Source organism: Lissotriton vulgaris, chromosome 8 (assembly GCF_964263255.1).
Source record: "Lissotriton vulgaris chromosome 8, aLisVul1.2, whole genome shotgun sequence".
Lineage (NCBI taxonomy): Eukaryota > Metazoa > Chordata > Amphibia > Caudata > Salamandridae > Lissotriton > Lissotriton vulgaris.
The window spans coordinates 1,539,002,601-1,539,027,764 of NC_141696.1; the positions used below are offsets into that span (position 1 = coordinate 1,539,002,601).

At 42.4% G+C, this 25,164-nt stretch overlaps 1 long non-coding RNA gene across 1 annotated transcript in view; it reads right to left on the bottom strand.

Moving 5' to 3' along the window:
• LOC147700318 (uncharacterized) overlaps positions 1 to 25,164 on the bottom strand; it is a 116,285-nt gene that overhangs the window by 86,339 nt on the left and 4,782 nt on the right. Inside the window, exon 2 of the long non-coding RNA XR_015299249.1 lies at positions 185 to 262. This is a non-coding gene — a long non-coding RNA (uncharacterized LOC147700318). The remainder of the gene's footprint in view (positions 1 to 184; positions 263 to 25,164) is intronic.

A 25,164-nucleotide genomic window follows, 5' to 3' on the forward strand; every position in this document is an offset into this window, starting at 1 on the left:
AATTTTTATATTTACTAAAGACATATGCAATGCTACACGCACAAGATAAAGAAGACATATTAGCAGTCTGTCACAAAAACTAGTGGTGGGCTTCAGAGGAATGTTACTCGGACCTTCTTTATCTGGGAAGAACAGAAGAACAAGATGCCAATTCTAATTCTACAGGTCTATTGCACAATCATACCTGTATCTTTAGCTGTTCCTTTACGTTCTTTATCGTGGTCTGCATTTTCATCTCACTCAGAATAAAATAAGGAATGGTCTAAAAGAAAAGAAAATATAAGCATGTTACTTAATTAATAGGAGCAAAAGAACATGAAAGAGTCTTCATCTGCAGTTGTAAAGGCATTAGATGTGACCCAAGAAGCTGAAGGATGTGATTGACAGATCCTTCATTGACAGATAAACAAGTTACTTACCTCTGGGAAAACTCGTTCTAGTGGATACTCTATCTTACCACAGATTCCCCACCTTAGAATGGTCTCCAGACACCAGACTGGATTTGAAAAATTACCATCAATGCTCTTGCGTGCCTCTAGGTGGCGATCTATGGCTCTGCACTGGCTCCGTATCTCTCTGGAAGTGATGGAATGGAGATAGATATAAGCGCCACTCCTGAGAGCTGATGTCAGTTTCTTTGTTATATGTTTCTGTGCCCTTAGATGAAACGTTATACATATTAAAAAGAGTCTACTTCACATAATGGGAAGGTGGAAGGGCAACTAGTTTCTAAAGAGGCCATTCCACTGAACAGGGAGGTGGAAGGGCAGCAAGGAATCTGCAGTTAGATAGAGGATCCACGAGAAAGAGCGTTACCAAAGGTAAATAACCAGTTCTTCAGATAGAAACTTCTAACTACAGGTTCATCACCTTAGAATACATACCAAAGAAGTAAATTCCTAGGTCAAGTGTGTGTGGAATGGACTCAGACCAAAAAGTCTTGCATGATCGAGCAGTCGAAATGTCCTTCCTGCCAAAGCTGGCTGTGAAGGCAGTGATGCTTTGTGAAAGCATGTTTTATCGCCCACGCAGGAGCCTGGCAGATATCAAGGACAAGCAGCCCATGTACCAACACAATGACAACAGCATTGGTCCTGGAGGAATAGGATGTCAGACCTTCCAGCTGCTGCTTCTTTCCCATTTCGTAGCAGATCCTAATGCAGAAGACTATCCAGCTCAACAGAGTCTTCTTTTGCATAGCTTTCTCTTTCTTTGCCCCAAAGAACCCCACAAAAGTTGTCCAGATGATGCTCCTTGCCATGATCAATGTAAAAGCTTAAAGCCCTTTTAGGGGTCCTACCTATTGAACCTCACCTCTTCCTTTGAGGGGTTGAGTTGGGATGTGAACCGTAGGAGTATAAAGGATCAAGCAGCGTGGAACTGAGCCATGACTTTTGGCAAGAATACCGCCAGAGTCCTCAGCTACAACTTTTCTTGGAAAAAGTTGGTGTAGGACAGTTGCACTTTAAAGGGCCGGAAGAACACTCACTCAACGAGCTGAGGTAATCGCAACGAGAAAGACAGTCTTTAAAGTCGGGAGACATTGTGAGCAACTATGCATCTGTTCAAAGGGCGTACATGTGAAAAATCATCAAGTTAAGGTCCCACTGCAGCATCACCAATAATTTGGAAGGGAATGCATGTGTCAAACCTTTAATAAATCTCATCACAACTGGTGTTTTAAATTAAGACGGTTTGTCCAGCCAATGAAGAACGATCGGCAGGGCTGACAAATAACCTTTAATAGTACTGTAAGGTCATGCTGGGATAAGGATGAACAAAAGGATGTTCTACAGCTTTGCTTATGTCAGAACTTTCATCTGATTTTGCACAGGAGAAGAATGATGACTTTTCCCACTGCCCCTCTCCAAACCTCTCCATTATTAAATATTTCTTAGAATGAGAGAATAGCTCCAAGGTGGAAAGGGGAATGGGAAGATAAGAGACAGTCTGGTCTATCTTCGGTTTCCTTTTCCGTATGGTCTCCCCCAGACACCTAATAGTTCTAGTTGAATTGTCTGCAGTACTTCACTAGAGTAAGGAACTGCAAGAAAACATGCACAAGCAAACATTAAACTTTCTCTAAACTCTTACCAACTAATCATACTATTTCCTCTGCTTCTATCATTTTAAATGACATTTCTTTTAAGGTCTTACTAGTTCATATACACCATGAGTCTATGGGCCAGATATATCAAGCATTTTTTGTCTGCGCAAACGGCCGATTCGCAGAATTGGCTATCTGCGAACGCAAAAAAAACTTCTAGGGTGTAGCAAACCCTTCTTTGCGATTCAGTAACCTGTTACCGAATCGCAAAATAGGTTTGCGATTCAGTATTTGGAAGGGGTGTGTCTATGGTGTCCCTTCCAAAAACTGAATCCTAATAGTATGTGTGAAGGTTTTGTGACTGTGAATGCGGTCACAAAACATTTGCATTTTACCACCTACTTCAAGTAGGTGGTAACCCATTCACAAAGGGGAAGGGGCTCCTAGGGGACCCCTTCTCCTTTGCGAATGTTTGTAAACACATTTTTTAAGAGCAGGCAGTAGTCCCAAGGACAACTGCCTGCTCTTAAAAAATGAAAAGAAAACTTTTCATTTTTCTTTTTGTACAGCATTCAGTTTGCCTTTAACCCCTTCGATGTTTGTGACGGAACGGTTCAGTCACGAGCGCCGGTTGGGCTGTGCTTATGACGGAACCGTTCCGTCACGGCCACGGCCGTTTCTTAGAACTTTCAGCACAGCGCGAAAATTTGCGCCGCACTGAAGGTGTTAAGGAAAACGGGCTGCTTTACACAAAAAAAATATTGTTTTATTTAAAAGCAATCACAGACATGGTGGTCTGCTGATCTCAGCAGGCCACCATCCCTGTGATTTTTGCAATTTCTAATGGATCGCAAATTGCGACTTACCTCATTAATATTCATGAGGTAGGTCATTTGCGACCCATTAGGAATCACAGAAAGTGTTCAAAACAATTTCATGCATGCTGTTTTGCGAATTGCTAATTGTGAATCGCAAGGATTTGCAATAAGGAAATCGCAGAACGGATTATTGATAAATCTGACCATATGACTGTTGTCTCTCTTCTATTATTCTGTAACAATGCAGTTGTATTTCTTCTTAAGCTTCTTGACTGCCAGTGTTAAAGCTTCATCACTATATGCATCATTGTATATAATTCTAAATAAAGAGAGTTCTGTCTTTTAGGTCGAGCATTCCAGACCTTTTGTAACTTATCTTGTGAGGTAAAAGCCACCCCCCTGAGGCCATTTGTTTGGTTCAGTGTCCTTTAAAAATCCTCTCTTGCTAGTGGTCAATCCTTCTCTTTGTCCCTCCTGTTTGTCTTTCTGTTCCTCCCAAATAGCAGGGACTAAGTACTGTATTATTACGCTTTAGTTGTTTATTTGTAGTTTGGGGACTTTTTTTTTCTCCTTTCCTGCTCCTGTTAGTGTTTGCCTGTGTTCAGCTCGGCGCCCGTAACTGCTTGCATTTTAATGGAGCTTTCCTCCCTTTTATGTGGCTGCATACCCGTACCACTGCCCCTTGTCTGTCTAAGAGTTAGTTCCCTTGTTTAAATGAATATATGACTTTACCACGAACACAAATACCCCGCATGGCATTACCACGCGAATTTTTCTTCGCAAGTGGCTGTACCACGCAGCTTTTTAGAACGCAAGTTCTTACCTCGCATTTCAAAAACGTTACGTTCACCAGCTCTTACTTCCATCCTCCATCGAAATATGCGTTAAAACACGTCCACAAAAACTAAAAAAGGACTTCAATTATGACGTACTCGCCACGTCTTCGGTGCGGCTCTTTTTTTTTTTTTTTTATTGACACTTTAGTGCGTTTTTTTACTGTATGTAGCCTGCTCGTTTTTTTTTTTTAAATGGGGGGGAGACCCCCCCAACCCCACGCAGAACTTACATGCTGGACGACCAAAAGGAATACCACTTGCGTGGTGAAGACGGTCGTTGAAGGCTCCCTCGTTGAAGAGACGTTTGCGGGGTAAGTGGATCGTTAAAAACGTCAAGCGTGGAAAAGACATCGTTGTAAATGATGTTTCCCGTTTAAATTAACATATTAAATAATGAAACCACCCCTCCCACCTCCCAAACCGCATCCATCAGCGATCGCCGCAGACTTGTATTTATTTAATTTCTTTATTTATTTTATTTCAGCGCGGGGATGCCTCCGGGTCACCAGGCGCTCTATAAATCGCTAAATAATAATAATAATAATTTATTTAGTACAGAGGCCAAGTACTTGCCGCAAAGAACAGCACTCACTTCTCCCAAAAATCATCCAGCAGCAAAACAGGGGCCTTTTATTTACTTATTTAATAAGGCACTCGTATGCATTTTTTCTTGTTTGTTTAATATCGCATCCCATAAAGATGCCTGTGCCTTTTTCTATGCTACAGCGAGATTTGTTGTGTGGTGCCTATATAACAGCTGCATTTTTCTTTTAAATCTTGTGAATAATATGGCCCAATTTTGTGGCAAGCTGTTTGTCCCTCTCACATGCTAATTGTCACTGCCGGGGGACAACCACAGCAGTTTGTAGGAAAGTGGCAGCCCGCAGAAGCAGGGGGCAGGCCCCTACGGAGCGGAGGCAAGGCATGTGTGTCCCTACACGCCCTCTGTGGGCCTTACGCGCAGCTCTCCAATCCCCTTATCGGCAGTGAATTATGCGCCAGTGTCCCAGAGAGGACCCCAAGCCACTGGGAGCTTTCTTAAGCTACTTCCAGCTACATTTCCATTGAACAATGTAGCAAAGAGGATTGTGTTATATTGTACGTACCGCAGTATTTAGTTGCTGAAGATGACAGTGCGAGCTGTGCGTCCTTTGCACCAGCACTGTCCAGATTTACCCCTGTGGGGCAGTCAGTGATCGAAGTGAGGGGAAATAAGTAGCGGAACTGTGGGCGGAGATCAGGGGGAGGGAACAACCCGAGGATTAGGTCAGTGGGCGGAGGCAGAGGTGTGGTCAGAAAGAGCAAATCATTCAAATTTTTACTGTTTGTTTGTCATTTCCCTACCCAGCTGCAGCTTATTACGTTATTTAACTCAGCCAATTGATACACGTTTATTTAAGGTTTAATATGAGTTTTTGACATTAAAATACATTCACAAAAAGTGATTTGTTTCCAATCACAGAATGTCCCAAATACGCTTAAAAGTGGAATCACAAGCCATTTGTCTCCGAGCCATGGAGTTTCTGTCATCAGCACTTCTCCCTTTTTCCACAAGAGCAGTTCAAACATGAATGACAAAATATCCTAGTTTGCAAATGTTTTCTATAGAATTATGGCTCTGCAATATTTGCCACATAATGCATCACCTACTGCATAATTTGATGATTTTAATGAATTAATTGTTTGTAGCTCAAACGGATGAAAAAATACAAACAAACGTGACTTGCGTTTCTGCGGAGTGAAGACAGTCCTTTGCAAAGGTTGACTGATCACGCTTCTCACTGCTGCATTTGAATGTTGCACAGCTACTAATAAGGCAAAATCTTTGCAGACTGTTAGCATGTGTAAAATAAATTATACAGCATTACGCTGCAGCTTTTTTTTGCTGCATAATTTAGTCAACACAGCAGAATAATTTTGTCTTCCATTGCTACATAATTCCAGTTGTCCCAAAGCAGGCAGCACATGTAAACTGCTTGTGCATGAAGCAGAGAGACCATGAAGTTTGTAAACTTAGTTTGGTGTGCATGCACATCCTGCATCGCTGACCCCTGGTGAGTTGCACCTACTACTGCTGAAACAAGGCCAATAGAGGTACCAATGGCTGCAGCGGACTGGTCTAAAGGGCAAGGTTAGCTTTAGCACTGGTGGAGCCCTGTGTGACAATGTTTGTTGGTGCCCCCCCATGACTCCCTCTGCCATTGATTCCCACACTACCACCCTTCTTCAACAGTGCACCTCGAGTCTCCATAACCACTTTCTCGCTCAGATGCATTTGATTTGATTTACAGCGCCACTGATACCAGTGTAGGGTGTCAAAGCACTTTACATCACCCACATTACAGAGAGACAATCAATCATATGTGTGTAAATGACTCTATAGGAACTACATAAGGAAAGGTAATACAAGTTGTAGGAGTCATATGACACTATACTAGTAAGTAGTATAGTTTAATAGTGATTGGTCTGGAGAAACACACACTCTGAATTGTGACCGTAATACTATGGTTGGGGGTTCTCTTTAATAATCAGAATTGATTTTATCCATATGAACACCCTTTGCAAATTTAGGATAATCAAAGACTGGGGGAAAAAACATAACTCTCTAATTTATACCTTGCAGTTTGATTGCAGCTATTAGATGACAGTTAATAGCTCACTCTCACTGTTCTATGTTAGGATTTTGACTTATAAACTGCAAGCAGGAAAAGGATCTCTCTGACAAAAGCAGTAGCCCACTGACCTGTTTACATTATGTGCACTTTGTGATCTGCATGGTACATATTCTTTGCAGCAGGCACATTAACCCTCTGCGCTACCTTTCTACGAGTCATAACTTCCCCTTGACAAGACTCCATCTCTCTCTAGGAAGAACATTAATCACAGGAGTTATCATTACATTTTTATTGCTATCGAAAATTGCTGGAGTCAGCAAGTGATTTTAGAAACATAATATACTTGCAAATATGACGCTCCCCACCCGAGTCAGTACCTCCAGGTATGGTGCCCTTCCCCACCCATTGAAAACAATGTTGTTCAAGGGAAGATAAGAAAACAAAAGTAGCGCTTCACTGGCAAACTTTGTGAAGTGGTGCTAATATGTTTAGGTGAATAAAATCAATCTGGCAATTTTAAGACCACTCTATCTTTTATTGTATTGTAATTGCATTTATATAGCGCGTACTGTACGAGGCTTCAAACCACTTTTTCTGCGAGTAGCATGGTACTCTGGAACCCATAAAGGATTAGTGGTGAATTGGTAAAGTGAAATATGAAAGTAATTTGAGTGGTGGATATGTTAGTCTGTTACACAAACAGGAGTGGGCGGGCATTCAGTGATCTGACTGAAAGGAGCAGACATGTTTCTGAGGCTGAGTCTAGCTGGAGGTCCCACTCTGCACAGCCCTGGGAAGGTTGTATCACCAACTTACTCCCTCTCGCCACCATAGGCAGATCTACCCCTTCTCCTGTTTGACCAAAGGTTGTCCAGCCCACAAGGGAGTAGTGCACAGAGCTGGCCCAGCCCTCTCCACTGACCCGGAGATACACAGTGCCAGTTTTATCTTAGGCACTCAAGTATCCTGGGAGTAGGTGTGTTGTGGGAGGTGGGGGGGGGGGCTGCAGCACAAGAGCACACGTCAGCTAGGGCCCAACAGATCTGCGTCTCCGTGCTCCAGCCCTCTGAACAGGCAAACGTAGTATTTCTGGTGATTGACATACAAAAATAAAATGTGCTGCAGTTCACTTTTAGAGCAGGTAAGGAAAACAGGTCTCCTGAATGGACAATATATTTCATATATTTAAAGTGTATGTGAACATTCAGCCAATAATGTCCACATATAATGCATAGAACATAAAAGTAATTGTTAACTACCCTTTAATTAGCGGTAAATACTGATTTAATTACTACCCAAAGGTACTCGTTTGATCACCCTCAGAATAATGAAAACACCAGTTGGCCTGCAGGGATTCAAATTTATGCTACGGGCACGACATGCAGATGATTGCAGCTTGTGCATAACGCACTTCGCTTTCTTATCAGTAACAGAACCTATGCCTTAAAGGTGGTCACTAAGGGCTGTAGCAGGGATTCTGTACCTACACAGAACTGTGCATAGAGACTCAGAACCTCAGTGAATTAGAGTGTACCAAAAACTCACCTTAGTATCCAAAATCCCCTACCAGACTAGCAATCAGTGTCTCATTGGTTCTTTCTCATCCCCAATTTTTAGACAACCCAGAACATGAACTCAGAACACCCCAGGTAACGTGGAACACATGAACACTCTTTCGTTATACCAACATATCAGTCCAGAACCAGGAGTAAATGAAGACACGTGCAAATTTGAAACATTTATTTCTAATGTCGTGTTCTCAAGCGATGTATCTTAGATAATACAAGTAAACATATTATCAGGAACAAGGCATTGTTACTATTCCATAAAATGCAAAGGGTGAAAGCATGTTAAAATGCTAAAAGGAAAAGTTCTAATTAGAACCTAAGTTTACCCTCCCTTGCTAGTATATTATATTATATCTAAAGAAGTTCTCTTTGGGTTTAGAAGGGCAGACCCATACCTCTTGGTTTTAGCAGAAACCGATCACATCATCTTCTGCACCAACTGTCTGAATACGAATCTCCATCAAGTGTGTTTTCCTGCCCTGGGCAGCGCATTATTAATCCCGCCTAAAACCAAAGTTGACCACAGCTGCATATATGTTATGTCTAGACCGTGCGCTGATCAACCTGAACAACAAGCGCTGTGTTGAAATAACCTTTGTTGTAAACGAATTTAGGACCCTAGTATAAAATTCCCGATTCATGCCCTTATATAGGTATACTTTATCATATCCTTATAAAGGCATAGAAATCATTACCATATTTGCCCCAAACCATACAGCCCAAATACGGTAGGGATACTTCCACTAAGCTCCAAGAATTAACAACGTTTTCTTGGAAAAACTCGCCTTCAGCAGCATGGGACTTCCCCCTGCTTGAATATTAAGTTCTCCTAGAACTCCCAGCATTTTCCAAGAACTGAGCCTTTGAGTGACGTTATTAAGTCCAAACATGCGTCAAACTCGGCACCTTCAAAGTATAAATATGCCTTGATTTGCCTAAGCAAACACGCAGTGGTTTGGAGCAGATCGACTATCTACTTGCCCGACGCCCTGCAGCAGCAAGTGCCGAATGAAGCCGACCCTCCAGCAGATGCACCGCGAGACTCTGTCATTTCTCCTGCCGAGAAATCCAGCTACAGTGTTTCCACGCTACCCATGCGGGTATCTGGGAAATCGAGTCCCGAGAACGAGATACAAGACCTCCTTCATTCTAAAAACAAAGGTACGGAGCTGATTAGCCCTCTTAGAGAATTCTTGGGATTAGATTCCTGGCAGAAAAACTCCTAGACTTAAGCTCCTCCTCATTTACTTCCTCCCTCGTACTAGACTCAGGTTAGGTACACCGGGGTAGGCGTATTTTAGAAGCACCAGTTGAGTACATTTAGTCATCCTTTTATTACTGTATGTGTTTTATACATTTTATACCTTTTATGCACTTTATGGCTTAATGCCCATATCATGCTTTTACAGTACTACTTTATAATACTGTTCGTATTATATGCCTTGTACTTCATAGTAAGCTTTACTATTGTAGCAGTTCATTTTCAATGCTTGAGAAAGAAGACTGTTCAATAAATAACCACTTTTATTGAAAACGCCCGTCTCTCTATTTTCTCAGCCGCTCTGGTGAAACGAAGCATGCACAATTGACTGAGTGAATTAGCTATCTATTGTTTCCGCGACTCTAGAGATTGCTTTCTTAATTATAGGAAACAAAGTTGTCATCTTTATGCGGTTGTCAGAAACTAATCCCTTCTTGTGAATTTGAGGAAGTTTCTAGTGACCTCTGAGCTAGCTGGCACTCACTATTAAGTTTAATATATTCGGTAGAGACCTAGTAGACCTCACTCCTACGTCTAAGCTACAGGATATATTATAAGCATGGGCGGAAAATCCGTTCCGCTCGCGGATTTTGCGGATTTTCGGTAAATTCGCAATCCGCGAACTCTCGCGAATTTACCGAAAATCCGCAAATTCCCGCGTAGCGGATTTTTTTGCTTGGTGATACAATATTGCGGCGTGCGGCGTTCATTTACCGTCATTCAGCGTTTGCCGAGTTGTTTTTCTCGAGTGCTGCGCCATTTTGGATCTTGCTGCGGGATCCCGCGGGAGTTTGGCGACACATCGCGAGAGTTCGCAATTGCGAACATGTAGATGCGGCGGGCAGCAACAATCTCGCACTCGCGAAATTACAAAATTTCCAATTCTGCACAAGAAATCCACTAGCAAGCAGTATAAACCTTCTGAAAATGATGATTTTTATCAGAATAATTCCTCAGGTTGACATTTGCCTGCACTTTTTTTGATTTGAGGCCTTTTTGACTTTCTTTGGATCACTTTTGGATTTGAAATCAACTTTCACAAGTAAGTTTGTTTGGGGCATTACAGTTGCTGTTCTGCAGAAAAACGAGTTTTGCAAAACTGAAAGCAGTCAGCAGGAGCAAAAGTTCAAACTCATCATTAGTAACCATTCCCTGTAGTGCTTCCTGACTGGGGCCCCTCCAGAGTTCAGTTGCTAGTTGCAACTATTCTATGACCCTGCTCTGACCCTCACAGCAGGCTCATAGAATAGCTACAAGTAGGCCACAAAGGTCCTGGAAAAAAAAATTGCACTGCAACAGAAAGCAAATTACAGATAAGGAAGCAGGTGCCAGACTGGAATTTTAAAACAGTGACACATTAATAAATCAACCCCAAATTAATTTATGTCAGTTGAAGCAGGGCAGGTGTGCTTGCTTTTCCTCCCCCCCCATAATCTACAGTGATGAACCAGAGGGTGGCATTGATGTACCAGAGGGTGGCATGGGTGAAACAGAGGGTGGCAGTGGTGAAACAGAGGGTGCTGTGAACCTGTGATGAATGAACCAGACGTAGAAACAACATAGTTGCGACCGTTGCGAGCCGACAAGTAAGTTCGCAATTGCGAACTGGTACAAATCCCTCGCGAACTGGCAGAAACCCTTGCGAACGCAAAAAAAAAAGCAAATTCGTGAGAATTCGCGGATTGCGAGTTCGCAAATACGCCAATTCGCTAACGCCAGATTCGCAAAATTCGCCCATGCTTAATATATTATTCCAAAGCGCAGAGCCTATTGGGAATATAGGAACTACACTACATGGCGCCCAACATTTGGTAAGGCGATAATTTAACGCTAGATACTAGAGTAACTCAGTCGTGCTTTTCACACAGACCCCTCTTTCCCGTAAAAACTCCAATAGACGTCTGCAGTGGGTGAAAGGGCATAATATCCTCCAGAACTGAGTTGGACGAGAATCCTATATAAATCAGCTTTTGGTTTATTCAACGTTGAAGGATAGAGTGTTCCAAAAATATTGTGCACCTAATCTTTGTCTCCTTGAAACATGCTCTGCACACTCTCAGTAAATAAAAATGACAGGGAGTGACGACCAAAGGGAGAGAGCTAGAGTAGCAGCTCAAGGGGTGTTAAATGACACAACTTCCCAAGAAAGAGACCCGGATGCTAGACTCATCCCGGCAAATGTAAGAAAAACCATAACTATAAAACTTACAGAAAATAGGGTATCATCGAGAGGTGGTAAAGTTATATTTGTGATAGAGGCACACGAATATCGGCAGACAGAGGTATTCTACTCTTGGATTACTTTTCCATAAGCAAATCCAGTAACACAGGAGTTCCACTACTACAGAGCAGAGGAACCTCCAGCGTAATACGTTCCTTTCGAGGACGTTGAAATTCCACTAACTTACCAGGAGCATCAGCTCTGGTTTAATGGTGCCCTAAAACATCAAAATCACATCACCAGGCTCGGTCCACTAGGTAGACCAGGAGCTAAATGGCCGGTACTAGCCAGCTATGCACCTTATCCTGACATTGATTGAAGACATGTCAGATAGAGAACTCTTAGTACAGCTGAAACAATTAATTAAAATAAACAGACAATTGGTTCAATATGTCATGAGGACTTTGAAAGTCCAACCAGCAATAAAAATTCCACAACACACCCCGTACCAGGGGAACACAAACAAAATTACACCACAGACCTACAGTCAGTCATTGGCAAGTTGCCCACCAAAAGGGAACAAATTCCGTTTTGGCTAGCACAAAAAATTACTCAAATAGAGACAGTATTTCCCGATAGTACATCTCATGAAAAACACAGAATTCTGACGATCTGTTTACCAATGGGGATTGCAACGCATGTGGAGAACTGTGACACTTGGGGTACAGTCTTTGCTTCAATCTGCACAAAAACACATGGTGTACCGTCCATGGCGGTAATACCAGATGTTCTGAGCCAGATTCAGAATGAATACGGTCCAGAACCGGCCTTAAATCTAGGTATGAAATTACTGAAAGATTTCAAACAGGTCTCAGCTATATTATTAGCTAACATTAGAGGTGAAGCAGCATCAGTGTTAATCCGCCAAAAAATAAAAGAAACAGATATAGCAGACCAGCCATTTGAACTTGCTAGACTTATTGAAAGGTCTTACAAAGAATTGGGTAGAGATAGTTTGGGGGGGGGACCAATAAAGCCCCAACTAACTGAAAATCCTGAAAAAACATTTATTAAGAATAATCTCACTACTCCAAATATTCTCAGCCCAGTAGAAGATCTCCCCAACAGAGAGACAAGTCTCCCCAAAGGGAGCTCACTGAAAAGAGATATAATCTTAGAAATAGGGAACATTTGAAAAAATCTGACAGATATCAAGATAATGATACACGTCCCTCTCGATCTTTTCAGACTTCCTCGCAGAAATCGGAAAGAAGAGGACGGTTAGAACACAAGGAAGAACGCGTAAAGTCCAAAGACAAGGAATCCGTTCCCCAAAATAAAAAAGCTCAATTTTCCAAAAAGAAGGTGGCAAGCATAAAAATCAAACATGCAGAGGATCTTGAGGACACAACTCAAGAACAGGGAGTGGGCTCAGACAATACTAGACAGCGCAGAAGAAGTCACCATAGTTCGCAGGATCCTGAAGGATCATCTGGAAACGTGAGTCCCTTGCTCACTTTGCCACTGGATTCAAGCAAGCCGGGCTGAAGACGGCTGGAATGCCAGAAACCGGTCCTCGGAAGCTTGTTTCTGGTCCAGGGAAGACATGGCTTGGCAGTTCGGGCTGGACTGTTCCCATAAGGCACAGGGTCAGACTGATTTGCATATAGCCATGTCTGAACTGGGGTGGCAGAGTGGGCTAAAGAACGGTGATGGATTAAACCCAGATCTTTTGACTGGGTGTGAGTGTTTGATTGATTCAGATGCTCCGTCCATCACCACCCCCTTTTGTACCGAGAAAATTCTAACAGCGGTTCAAACTGAGGTAGCAAAAGAGAGAGCTCTCCCGCAGGGTAGACATATAATGATTGTTACACCTGTACCTGCCTTAGAGGCAGTAACAATGGCGAGCATCCAAAATGCTAAAGTTTTACATCCGAGATGGATACAATGGGTTAACTCTCTTGCTGCAACAGACGTTGAATATGTTTTTGACCCGAAATTAAAGACACAAGAATTTCTCCAATATGAACACAAATGTCCTCTGCCGACCGAAATTCTGCCTCTTGAACATTATGACTGTATAATTTATACAGATGGATCAGCACAGCCCGCAACTGGGGGTAAACAAGCCTTTAGTGTAAATGTAAATGTAAATTGATACTTGTATAGCGCACTACTCACCCGAAAGGGTCTCAAGGCGCTTGTACGATTACCGCTGTGGAACCCGTCCTGGCTTTCCCTGTGAGGCGTCCACTCCTGGGCACCCCCAGGGTGAAGGCCAGGCATCCTTAGCATTGTGGGGGCCGTTTTGGAGATTAAGCAAGCTATTGCCCAGAGTTGCAGAGTGGGACTCCATGATTAGAATAGGCACCGAGGCGAGAATTATCAGGTCTGTGGAATTTTGAGCCCAAGACCCGCCGAGGCGGGGAATTGAACCCTGGTCCAGGGCTAGACCTCTGCATCAGGGTCTGCCGCTCTAACCATTGAGCCACACTTCTGTGGCTCAATGGTTCAATGGTTCAGTGCTGCGTGCACGATTGTTAAAGGTCGCTGGCTCGAAGGAAAATTCAGACCTATGGTCACAAAAACTCAATCACTCGGAGACTGTACAGCTCAGTGAGCTGAACTACAGGCTTTCAAGATGGCGCTTAAAAATACTGATTGCGAATTCCCCACACTCATAGTGTGCGATTCGTATTACTGCGTCCAATCTTACAATGAGTATCTGCAGAATTGGGTTCAAAACGGTTTTAAAGACGCAAAAGGAGGCACAATTAAGCATAAATTGCTTTGGGAACAAGTAGTTCTTTTGCAGAAAGAACTACAAAAGACTCACGTGATACATACTCTGAGTCATCAGCCTGATGGCGTTCACGTTGCAGGGAATTTATTGGCTGATGACGCCGCAAAGTGAGCTGTGCAAGCGTCTTACATAGCCACAATCAAACGCTGAAAAAGAACGATAGACAGTGAAACGCTATTAGCAGTGAAAGCTTCCATAAATGGCAATCATGCAGCGTTACCTCGAAACTTTCCACTCACAAATACATACATAATAGATGCAAACTCCGTTCCTTTTGCTCAAATCTCTGGAGTGGGGGACAGAGTAATTCCAAACAGGAAGCGGATACTTCCTTGATTCAAGAAGCACATATGGGAGAGGGTCTTAGACATCAGAAGATCAAGGATTCTATACTAGAATTAGAAACAGTGTACTGGTGGCTTAGAATAAGCTTGGACAGCTACGAATTTGCAATTAATTGCCCAGACTGCAACAGAGATCGCAGTGAGGAACAGCCCCAGACACCTGACCACGGAGTAGCCAGACAGATACAGACACCTCTGTTAGACAGCATTAGACTATCTACCCGCAGATGTCCCTACTGACAAATGCGGTCCCATAACTACTAAAACACGATTCATTTGGATGTGGCCCCAGCGCTCGGCTGACGCCAGAATTGTTATAAAGGATCTGCGAGTCTTTATCGGCACATACGCAATCGGCACGCTACACTCTGACCAGTGTCCTGCGTTTAGCTCTCGAGCTTACAAGGTGGCCATGGTTAGCTTGGGCGTTGCATTGCGGTATTCTAGTCCCTTCCATCCTGAGGGTAATGCGGTCATGGAAAGAAAAAACCATGACATAAAGCAATCCATAACAGCAAAGGTATTAGGTTTGGGTGATGGGTGGGTCAAACATCTAATAAGTGTCCAACGTAGTCTTAACAATCTGCCAAGAAATTCTCTGGGAGGAGTCACTCCTTATGAACTACTATTTGGTACTAGAATGATAATCGAAGACCTCGATTGTCAAACTTCAGTGGTAGAACAAAAACCCTTTGATATCAAAGATTGTTTGGCTGTCTTACAGGACTTAAATGAAACAAGAAGAAGTCTGAGTAACACAACACAAAAGCCAACAGCCACTGAGAGAAACCATCTGTCCCAGCAAGACCTATCTGGATTCCAAAGATTAGGGATCTAGTCAGGGAAAAGATTGCGGTGAAGAAGGAATTTGGGCCTTCTTACAGAAAAGCAGTACCTGTCTTGGGTATACAAGGAACTAGATCAGTGGTACTACCTCCCCTTGCTGGTAAAAAGGAGAACAGAGTTGTGTCCATCGACCTGGTAAAACGACAACATGTGGCCAATAATAAGTAGTAGGTCAAGTGGACTCCTAAAATGTAGCAGACAGACAAATCTTGCTACAATCCAAGAGGTTCAAACTGAAAGACTTATCACCTTTGATAAACCTGCAGTAAGAAAAGAAGGACTTTGCAACAAAGCAATGGAACTCGTACCTCTTGAGACCCAAATAACAGTTCGACCAGAAACACCAGTCTACAATGATGTAGCACCTGAATACACTAATATGACAAAGGAGAAATCATTTCCAGCAATTTCAACAAACCCCAATGCCATTCAAACAATTGACAGAACTGCATCTTGATACTTCATAAACTTTAATAACTTTTCCGAGGATCCCAGTGAACCTGAAGAAACAACAGCAAAGAAAACTCTCAAAGAAAAAACGACAGAACTTTTTCATCAACTTGAAAAAATATATCTGGTTTCACTATGGATTGAATTTTGGATTGGTTTAGGTGCATTTTTCCTCCTGCTCTGGCTAATATTGTTTTTAAGCTTGGGACAAATGATAGATGGAAAATACAGTACAATGGACACAGCAAGTCAGAAAATCAACTTAATCCTAAAATCTCACAAATCATCACATGTTGAAAAAAGAGACCTGTCATCAGTGAACATCACATCCATCCCTATACCAGGTGGTATAGCATGGGACAGAACTGATTATGATATATATGGCCCCGTAGAAATGCTGAGGATTCCACATCAGTTCAAGGTCTCTCTGAATGACTTTGTATCACCCAGCACATTCTCTGATGATTGGGACTTTGAGACTATTAATAATATGATGTCAGATTTAGAAATGTCCGCAAAATATACTGAACATGACTATTTAGATGGGTCATCAGACTATGAACAAATGTATTGTTTTAATCATTATGGTCATCACTATTTGCACAAATCTGCAAACCCTAGAAATGCTTTTAAATATAATCAATGCGAACACTGTCCAACGCCACCAAAAGGCAGCCCTAAAACATTTTTGGAAAAATGTCCTTACTTCTCAGGATTCAATGCTTCAGATCCAGAAACGTTTTATTTCAAAAACATAAATAAAACAGGAATGAAAACAATGTTGACCAATACCAAACAAATTTATTCTGTACACTTTTATGCTAAGTTGTCCACATTAGGTTACGTCTTCTGGAAAGACAACATAGAGGCAAAATCTGTCTGGGGCACAAAGGACTGGCAGGTGCAAGGTTTGGAAGCTTTATTCAGAGCCTGGATTATACCTGAACAAATAATGTTTTTAAATGACACTGTGCAACAAGCATCTTGTCTTGGCCTAGCAAAAATAAAAGATCTAAATAAACTGTCTATACCAAAGCCCATACCTGAGAATAATAATACCACAGAAAGGGAGATAGACGTACAATATGTTTTTACACGGAACAGAACTAGTCCTGATTTTGAAAAATGGTTAATCTGGCCACCAGACACCAATAACTGTCAAGATGTATTCCAGAACAAAACACAGGGTTTTATACTTAACAGGCCAGATCCAAGATACTCCCAGAGACAACATCCAGGGATAGTGACAACATTTAGTGTAGGGAAACTAGGCCTTGAATGGCTAAAAACATCAACACTTCTGGAAATTAAACAACAATTATCTTTAATTAAAGAAAGCAATGATTTGCGAGATTTCTTATTAGGACCTCGCAAACCACGGCAGAAACGTTTCATATACACAGGTATATATGCTGCGTACAACGAAGCTTGGAAAGTAACACAATTAGAAACTGCAGAAAGAATACAAGAAATTGATCGTATTAATTTGGAGAAAGCTCTCTCTGTAGTGGACAATGGGTTAACGACTCTGTCCTCCAGAATATATTCACTGGACAGCATTGTATCATCTGCCATAGACATAATGGAACAAGACTTGTTAATGTTACAACATGGCCAGTCTCAATTACATTCTATAATGCAGCTTGGCTGGACGTTGCAAAATCTGGGTTCAGGCTACGTGACGCGGCGGCTAATCAACACCACATCATTGTTTGCTGTATTTAACCTTACAGATAAACAAATTTCTTTGGCACAACGAGGAGCGGACTATGCGGTGCTGAGCATTGAAGGGCTGGAAAGATTACCATTGACAGTTTCTGAGAAACCTGTCATCGAATGGATAGTTCATGGCACCATCATGATACCAGTGACGATTTTCCAGTTTCAGTATTGTCTACAGCATATACCAGAAGGCCTGTATGAAAGGTTGGGTAAAGAATATATTAAGTCAACATGGACTTTACCACATACACACAAATCTTGGAACAAGGGGAAAGAAGTATTCCTTAGTGGAAAAAATTGTAACAACTCACTAAGTGGTACACTTCTGTGCCAAGGTATTAATTTACACGGAGCCTGCGACGGTTCTACGAATAACCTTTTATGCCACCTGCACGGTACACCCTCCACACTGATAGAACCCATTTACAGGCAGCTATCCAATGGCAGTTACATTATGTTGAATAATCATGCTGTGGCATGGTGCCAGGAAAAGTTTATCTGGTTAGTGTGCCGTCCATGGTCACTTGTTATATGCAAGTATTGTATCCAACTCGCAAGTCAGACAGTGAGACGGCAATATGGCCTTCACTGAATATCTCTTCTATACAAATTGATACTTTAAGCAGACTAAAGGCTATTCTTTTGCAAAAATCTGTGCCACTGACATCATCAAAAGAAACGTATGATCTGCAAGTTGCAAGGACATCTGCAGAGATACATGCATTATTATCAACAAACTGCCCAGTACATTTCGCAGAAATGTTAAGTCAAATCTTAAACATGTCTGATACCAGTGTTATCGCACATGTATTTAAGACAATTTTTTCGGGACTGTTAGCACCTTTTGAAGCAGTACTCTGCATTTTTCCAAATTTCGTGCACTCTGTGCTCGGCGGCCTGCCTCTCATCTTGGGACTCGTAGCAGGAATACTATTTTTATTTCTTCTGCTCCGATATGGCAAGTCCGGTAACCAACGATACCCAGAACATCATGGAACAAATGGTCCATGCCCAGAGGTATCGTGAGAGAATAACACAGTTTCTCGGCTTGGCTCGTTTAAGAGATCTGACTACGACATGGCTTCTCTTGTTCAGACCAATCTAACAAGATTGCATCTTACCTGTTCTACGCTGCCTGCTTTGCGGGGAAGAATGCGTGTAGACGTTTGTCTTACACTTCCATCGGTCCTGCCATCGGATGTCGACATTCTGCTAGGTCTGGTAACGGCTCATGCATTATGTTGTCCCCAACTGCTACAAATCCTGATGACAGCATTCATTGAGATCCCACCACTAAGTCTGACTGAAGGTGAGATACGAGATTCAACAGGCACACAGGTACCATCTGATCTGACAATTGCTAACGAATCAACAAGCACTAATAGCAATGCTTTTCATCTGTGCACATTTGATCTGTTAGATCAAGCGGTTCCACTTTCACCTACTGTGGTAGACGATTTCTTTGCCAGCCTAGACGACCTGATGTTTTCTCCTGACACCGAGAATAACTTTTGGTTCATGCACACAGCGTTACCTGAACTCTGACATTCGGCCTTCAATTTTCAAAACATACAGCTTTGACTTTGGCACAATATTTCAATACTTACTGAAAACAGATTGAATTTTTCCTGTGGCACAGACTAATCCGCTTAAGGTAGAACTATTCCTAGAGAACAAGAAATTCATTTTTTGAACATTGACTAAAAGAACTATTTGGCCTTGTCACCTATTAATAGAACTATTGATATGGCATAATATGACATATGAAATGGTCTCGACCTCTTTCTTCTGTATCTTTTTTTTTTAATTCAAATAGTTTTATTGGGTGTTTCAGTATCAAATAAAAATGCAAATAACACAAACATTGAAAACATATCTTGCTAGATTACAAACAGTACAGTAATGTAAAAAAGATAATAATAATAATAATATTGACGTAAAGTACAATACAAAATGGTACATACTACATTGGTCGGCATATGTGAATGTTTGTCTTTGAATTGTCAACACAGACCTCATCGGTAGCACTTGAAATAGTACAGAACGAGAAGCGGTAAATTTATGAGGTTGGAGCTCAGGGTCTAAGAGTGAACAATGCTGATAGGGTAACCTCACACACCTTGCTATATGATGTGGTCAGTACGCGACAAGTGTGTGGGGGGGGTGAAGAAACATAAGGTGGTTTATGGGTGGTGAAATAACTGTCAAGGGAAGACCACAACGTTCTCGTAGGAGGGCGCCAGGGTGACTGTTGGAGAGCTATGTTATCCGCTCCTCGGAGGCTAATTACCCAGTTGAGCCAGCAGGCAAAGTTAGCTTTGCTAGTGTCCTTCCAATTGCTAAAGACTATCTTAACAGCTGCTGTGAGCAGGAGATCTAGTAGAGCCCTGTCATCTGCGTTGAGGGAGGGATCCTGGGTGAAACCAAAAACCAGGTACGGTAGCTCTCTAGATGGTGCAATGGGGAGAACCTTCCTAATAAACTCAAATATTTTGTCCCAGAAGGAGGTTAGACAGTCGCATTCTAGCATAATGTGCGATAAGTCGTCTTCTGCCTGCTTACAGTTCCAGCAAAAGGCGTCTGGGCTGATGTTATGCGCAAATAAACGCACCGGCGTCCAAAAGGCCTTGTGGAGGAGTCAGTATTTGGTCTGGGATAAAGTAGGGCTAATTTTGTGTCGCATGCAAGATTCCCAGGTACTGGTCCAGTTCGCTTCTGAGATCGGCCTAGACGAAAGAGTGGTCTAGAACTGTGTGATCGGTGCAGTGAGATTGGAATGTTGGGGGCGACTGATTTTGTATAGATAGGATACCTGGTGGCCTAGTCTGTTTAACCTAGTGAGGTAGGATGGGAGGGAGGGGGGTGTTAGTGAGAGTTTTGCTTTAGATAGCGCTGCTTTTATGTTTAAGAAGGTATAGAATTCCATTGGCTCAAGACTACAAGTGGTTTGTAAATCTCGGAACGGAATAGAGTATGACCCTTCGAATAGTTGGTGCGGGAAGAGGATGCCTTTTTTTACCCACTGCGCATTATACAATGGTTTGCCCTTGTATAATATATATCGATTATTCCATGAGGATTCCCAACCTGAGCGGCGAATGCTGTGTTCTAGAAGTTTATCAATTTTGAGAAGTGCTGTTTTTGTATTCCGGAAGATTGTTTTGGAGTGGGCCAACATGTTTAAATTGGTAGAAAGAGCAGCAACAGGGGTGATGCCGTCTAGGATCGCTCGATCTTTCTTCTGTATCTTAAGAGCCATTTTCATAAATGTAAATTCCATGAATATTTCATTGTTACATATTTTAACAAAATGACTTTATGCTTAGAAATTCTTCAATTAAGTACATTGCATACTGTAGAAATGCTAAAATATTTTCCTGCATGCCCAGTTCAAATGCACTTTTTGTATTTTGGGGTGGGATTGTAAACACTAGCTTTAGATATGTTCAGTGCCTACATGGTTCGCTTATTCAACTTAAAATCGTGGAGTGTGTGTTGTAAACGAATCTAGGACCCTAGTATAAAATTCCTGATTCATGCCTTTATATAGGTATACTTTATCATATCCTTATAAAGGCATAGAAATCAATACCATATTTGGCCTAAACCATACAGCCCAAATACGGCAGGGATACTTCCACTAAGCTCCAAGAATTAACAAAGTTTTCTTGGAAAAACCCGCCTTCAGCAGCATGGGACTTCCCCCTGCTTGAATATTAAGTTCTCCTAGAACTCCCGGCCTTTTTCCAAGAACTGAGTCCAAACATGCGTCAAACTCTGCACCTTCAAAGTATAAATATGCCTTGATTTGCCTAAGCAAACACACGGTGGTTTGGAGCAGATCGACTATCTACTTGCCCGACGCCCTGCAGCAGCAAGTGCCGAAGGAAGCCAACCCTCCAGCAGAAGCACTGCGAGACTCTGTCATTTCTCCTGCCGAGAAATCCAGCTCCAGTGTTTCCAGTCTACCCTTGCGGGTATCTGGGAAATTGAGTCCCGAAAACGAGATGCAAGACCTCGTTCATTCTAAAAACCGAGGTACAGAGCTGATTAGCCCTCTTAGAGAATTCTTGGAATTAGATTCCTGGCAGAAAAACTCCTAGACTTAAGCTCCTCTTCATTTATTCCCTCCCTCGTACTAGACTCAGGTTAGGTACACCGGGGTAGGCGTATTTTAGAAGCACCAGTTGAGTACTTTTAGTCATCCTTTTATTACTGTATGTAGTTTATACATTTTATACCTTTTATGCACTTTATGGCTTAATACCCATATCATGCTCTTAAAGTACTACTTTATAATACTGTTCATATTATATGCCTTGTAATTCATAGTAAGCTTTACTATTGTAGCAGTTCATTGTCAATGCTTGAGAAAGAAGACAATAAATAACCACTTTTATTGAAAACGCCTGTCTCTCTATTTTCTCAGCCGCTCTGGTGAACAGAAGCATGCACGATTGACTGAGTGAATTAGCTATCTATTGTTTCCGCGACTCTAGAGATTGCTTTCTTAATTATAGGAAACAAAGCAGTCATGTTTATGCGGTTGTCAGAAACGAATCCCTTCTTGTGAATTCGAGGAAGTTTCTAGTGACCTCTGAGCTAGCTGGCACTCACTATTAAGTTTAATATATTCGGTAGAGACCTAGTAGACCTCACTCCTCACTCACTCCTACGTCTAAGCTACAGGATATATCATTCCAATGCGCAGAGCCTATTGGGAATATAGGAACTACACTACACCTTGAAGGCCTCGGCACTCACTGTACAGACATAGCTTACTAAGCAATAGTGATATTAGAAGCAAACATACTGTTCTCGTGTGAAGCGAAATACTATACCAGGCCGGAAGCTATAATAACAAAATGTGTCGTGTGTAGAGTCTGCAGAAAAGGAAAATGGTGTTTAAACTTCTAATAAGCTCATGCTAACTTAACACAGAGTGAAATCACACCCACACCCACGTGACAGGGCCATATGTATGATAGTTTGGTTTTGTGATTCTCAAATAGCGATTTTTTGGGAATCGCTATTTGAGAATCGCAAAACGCTATGTTTGTAGGATTTCCAAATAATTTTGTGAATCCTACATATTCCTTAATTGCGAATCGCAAATTGCGATTCACAATTAAGCAATACCACTCCATTCATTCCTATGGGCCTAGAGGCCCATAGGAATGAATGGGAAGATATTCTCAATTTGCGATTCTCAATTAGAGAATCGCAAATTGAGAATGCAATTTCAAGGGTGCCAGGGTGTTAAAAGGACACCCATTTTGCATCCCCAAAATGTGCATGTGTGCACATGTGGCACACATACATGCCCTGAGGGCATGTATGTGTGTCACATGGCCCTTTGAAAAATGCAAAAAAGTGATTTTTTCAGAGAAAACACAAATTACCACCAACTTGAAGTTGGTGGTAATTTGCGATTCCTTAAGCTCAAATTGCACTTTTTTTTGCCTCTTACATTGCATTTAAGGAATCGCAAAATTTGCGATTCCTTAAATGCAATTGCAAAATAAGGAATCGCAAATTGCGATTCCTTATTTTGCGAGGTAGTTTTACCTTAATGTTAGTTTTGTCTTTTATAGCGCACGGCTACTCCAGAGAGTGTCCCGCGCTTTTATTAAAACCAGTCGTAGAGTAACACAACACAGAACATGCAAAAAGGAACAGCAAAAATCGGAGAGAAAAGAATTACTGGGCACAAAGCCAAGTTTTAAGGCCCTTCCTAAAATTCAACAGATTAGAGGTGCTGCGTAGTGCCAGAGGCAACGTATTCCAGATCTGTGGTGCCAGCAGCCTGAAGGAGCGACCCCCAATGCAGGCCCTCTTTACTCGGGGTACCACCGCGAGGAACAGTGATTCAGATCTCAACGATCGGGTCGGCTGGTAGAAGGCAATCCTCCTTTGGAGATATTTAGCTCCCGAGGCATGGAGAGCCTTATGAGCCAGGGTCAAGGCCTTAAAAACTATCCGCTTCCGGATAGGCAGCCAATGGAGAGACTGCAAAAGGCGTGAAACTCTAGAACGTCTATAAAGGCCAAAAATGGCCAGCGCGGCCGAGTTCTGGACGACCTGCAGACGTTGTAAAAGATATTCCGGCAGGCCAAGATACAGGACGTTGGAATAGTCCAATCTTGAGCCGATTAAGGCCTGCACCGTCGTCTTCCTATGATCTTCTGAGAGCAGAGGAAGAAGAAACTTTCGGAGCATCCTCAATAGGCCAAAACATGTCCCCGTGAGACCAAGGATCTGAGATCTTAACGCCAGGCCATTATCCATCTTGATCCCCAGATTCTTAGCTAGCTGGGAAGAGTGCGCTGGAGGAAACATGTTGATAGGCCACCATTCCTGCCAGTCTGGGTCGTGTGAGCAGCCGAAGAAGAGTACCTCAGAATTGTCCACTTAGCTAAATTGCGATTGCAAATGTCGAAATTCTGCGAATTTCGGCGTTTGTGATCGCAATTTTGAATGATACATCTGGCCCTAAATCTCTAACAAATGCGTGAGCCCACGGAGCACTCTGCTAGGATTCAACCATGTGACATACAGATCACACACAGTGCATTGCATCAAACACACTGACCAACTGAGCTATTCCATTAATTTGAAAGAAATCAATGACTTTGATTAATCTCGGATCGCTCCAGCAAGTCTCTTAATCCACTGAGATATTTTACAATCTGATGCATATAGCCCGGATACATACATTACAATAGCCGAGTGAGGTAATTCTATTGAGGAAATCTGTAAAGCAGTTGATACCCATCAATTCCAGTGCCACTGAAGTCAGCACAGCTTTTCATCCCTCCAAGGTTGATTAATTAAAACCACTGAGATTGGGAAAAAATACACACATTAATTACAGTGTTACTTAACAAAAAGTCTGGTATAGCCAAATACGCTATCAGCTTATTTAAAGTTTGAGGACAGGATACTACCTCAAACAAGAATTTGTAATGGAATAGTTTCAAAAAGTGAGGAGGAGCAAGAGAGGGAGACAGAGTAAGAAAGTGGGTGGGGGCAGCTGCTGGGGGCGGTGGGCAGCTGCCAGCGGCAGTGCAGGAGAAGTCGGCACTGCATTTCTATCTCTAGGAAAAACATTAATCACTGGAGTTATCATTACATCTTTATTGTTGCCTTCTCTGAGCAGCAGAGGCGCAACTAAAGCCAAATTTCGGTTGGGGGGGGGGGCTACGAAAAATTCAGGTGGGAGTCTGCCTCTTCTAGCAATTTGCAGAGTGGAGATGCAAGGGCTCTAAGAAGGGGTGAACGGCAACAAAGCCTTGTTAGCAAGCAAATGGTCTTTCAAAGACCTGTGAAGTACTCGGATGGGGCTGTGTGTGTGCCCGGGAAGCTGTCTCGGGCCGGGCTGCCACACACAGGGTGAAGCAATGAGTGTTGCGCGCCTTCTGGGCAGGAAAGAAGAAACAAGAGTTCTTTTCCTTCTCTGCCAGGGCTGCCTCCCCGACCTGCCAAGAAATACAAGCCTTATCTATAAGCCTTGGCTACTTCTGACCTTCGGACGTGTGTTTAACTAAACAATGCAATCGGTCTCGCCTTTGGGACCCTATATGTATTTGGCTACACAGTACATTAGCCTGGGTCCTGAAACATCTACTGTCCTTTAACATGGAGGAACAGTAAGCACCAAACTGCTTGACACGCCAGGTATGGGAACACA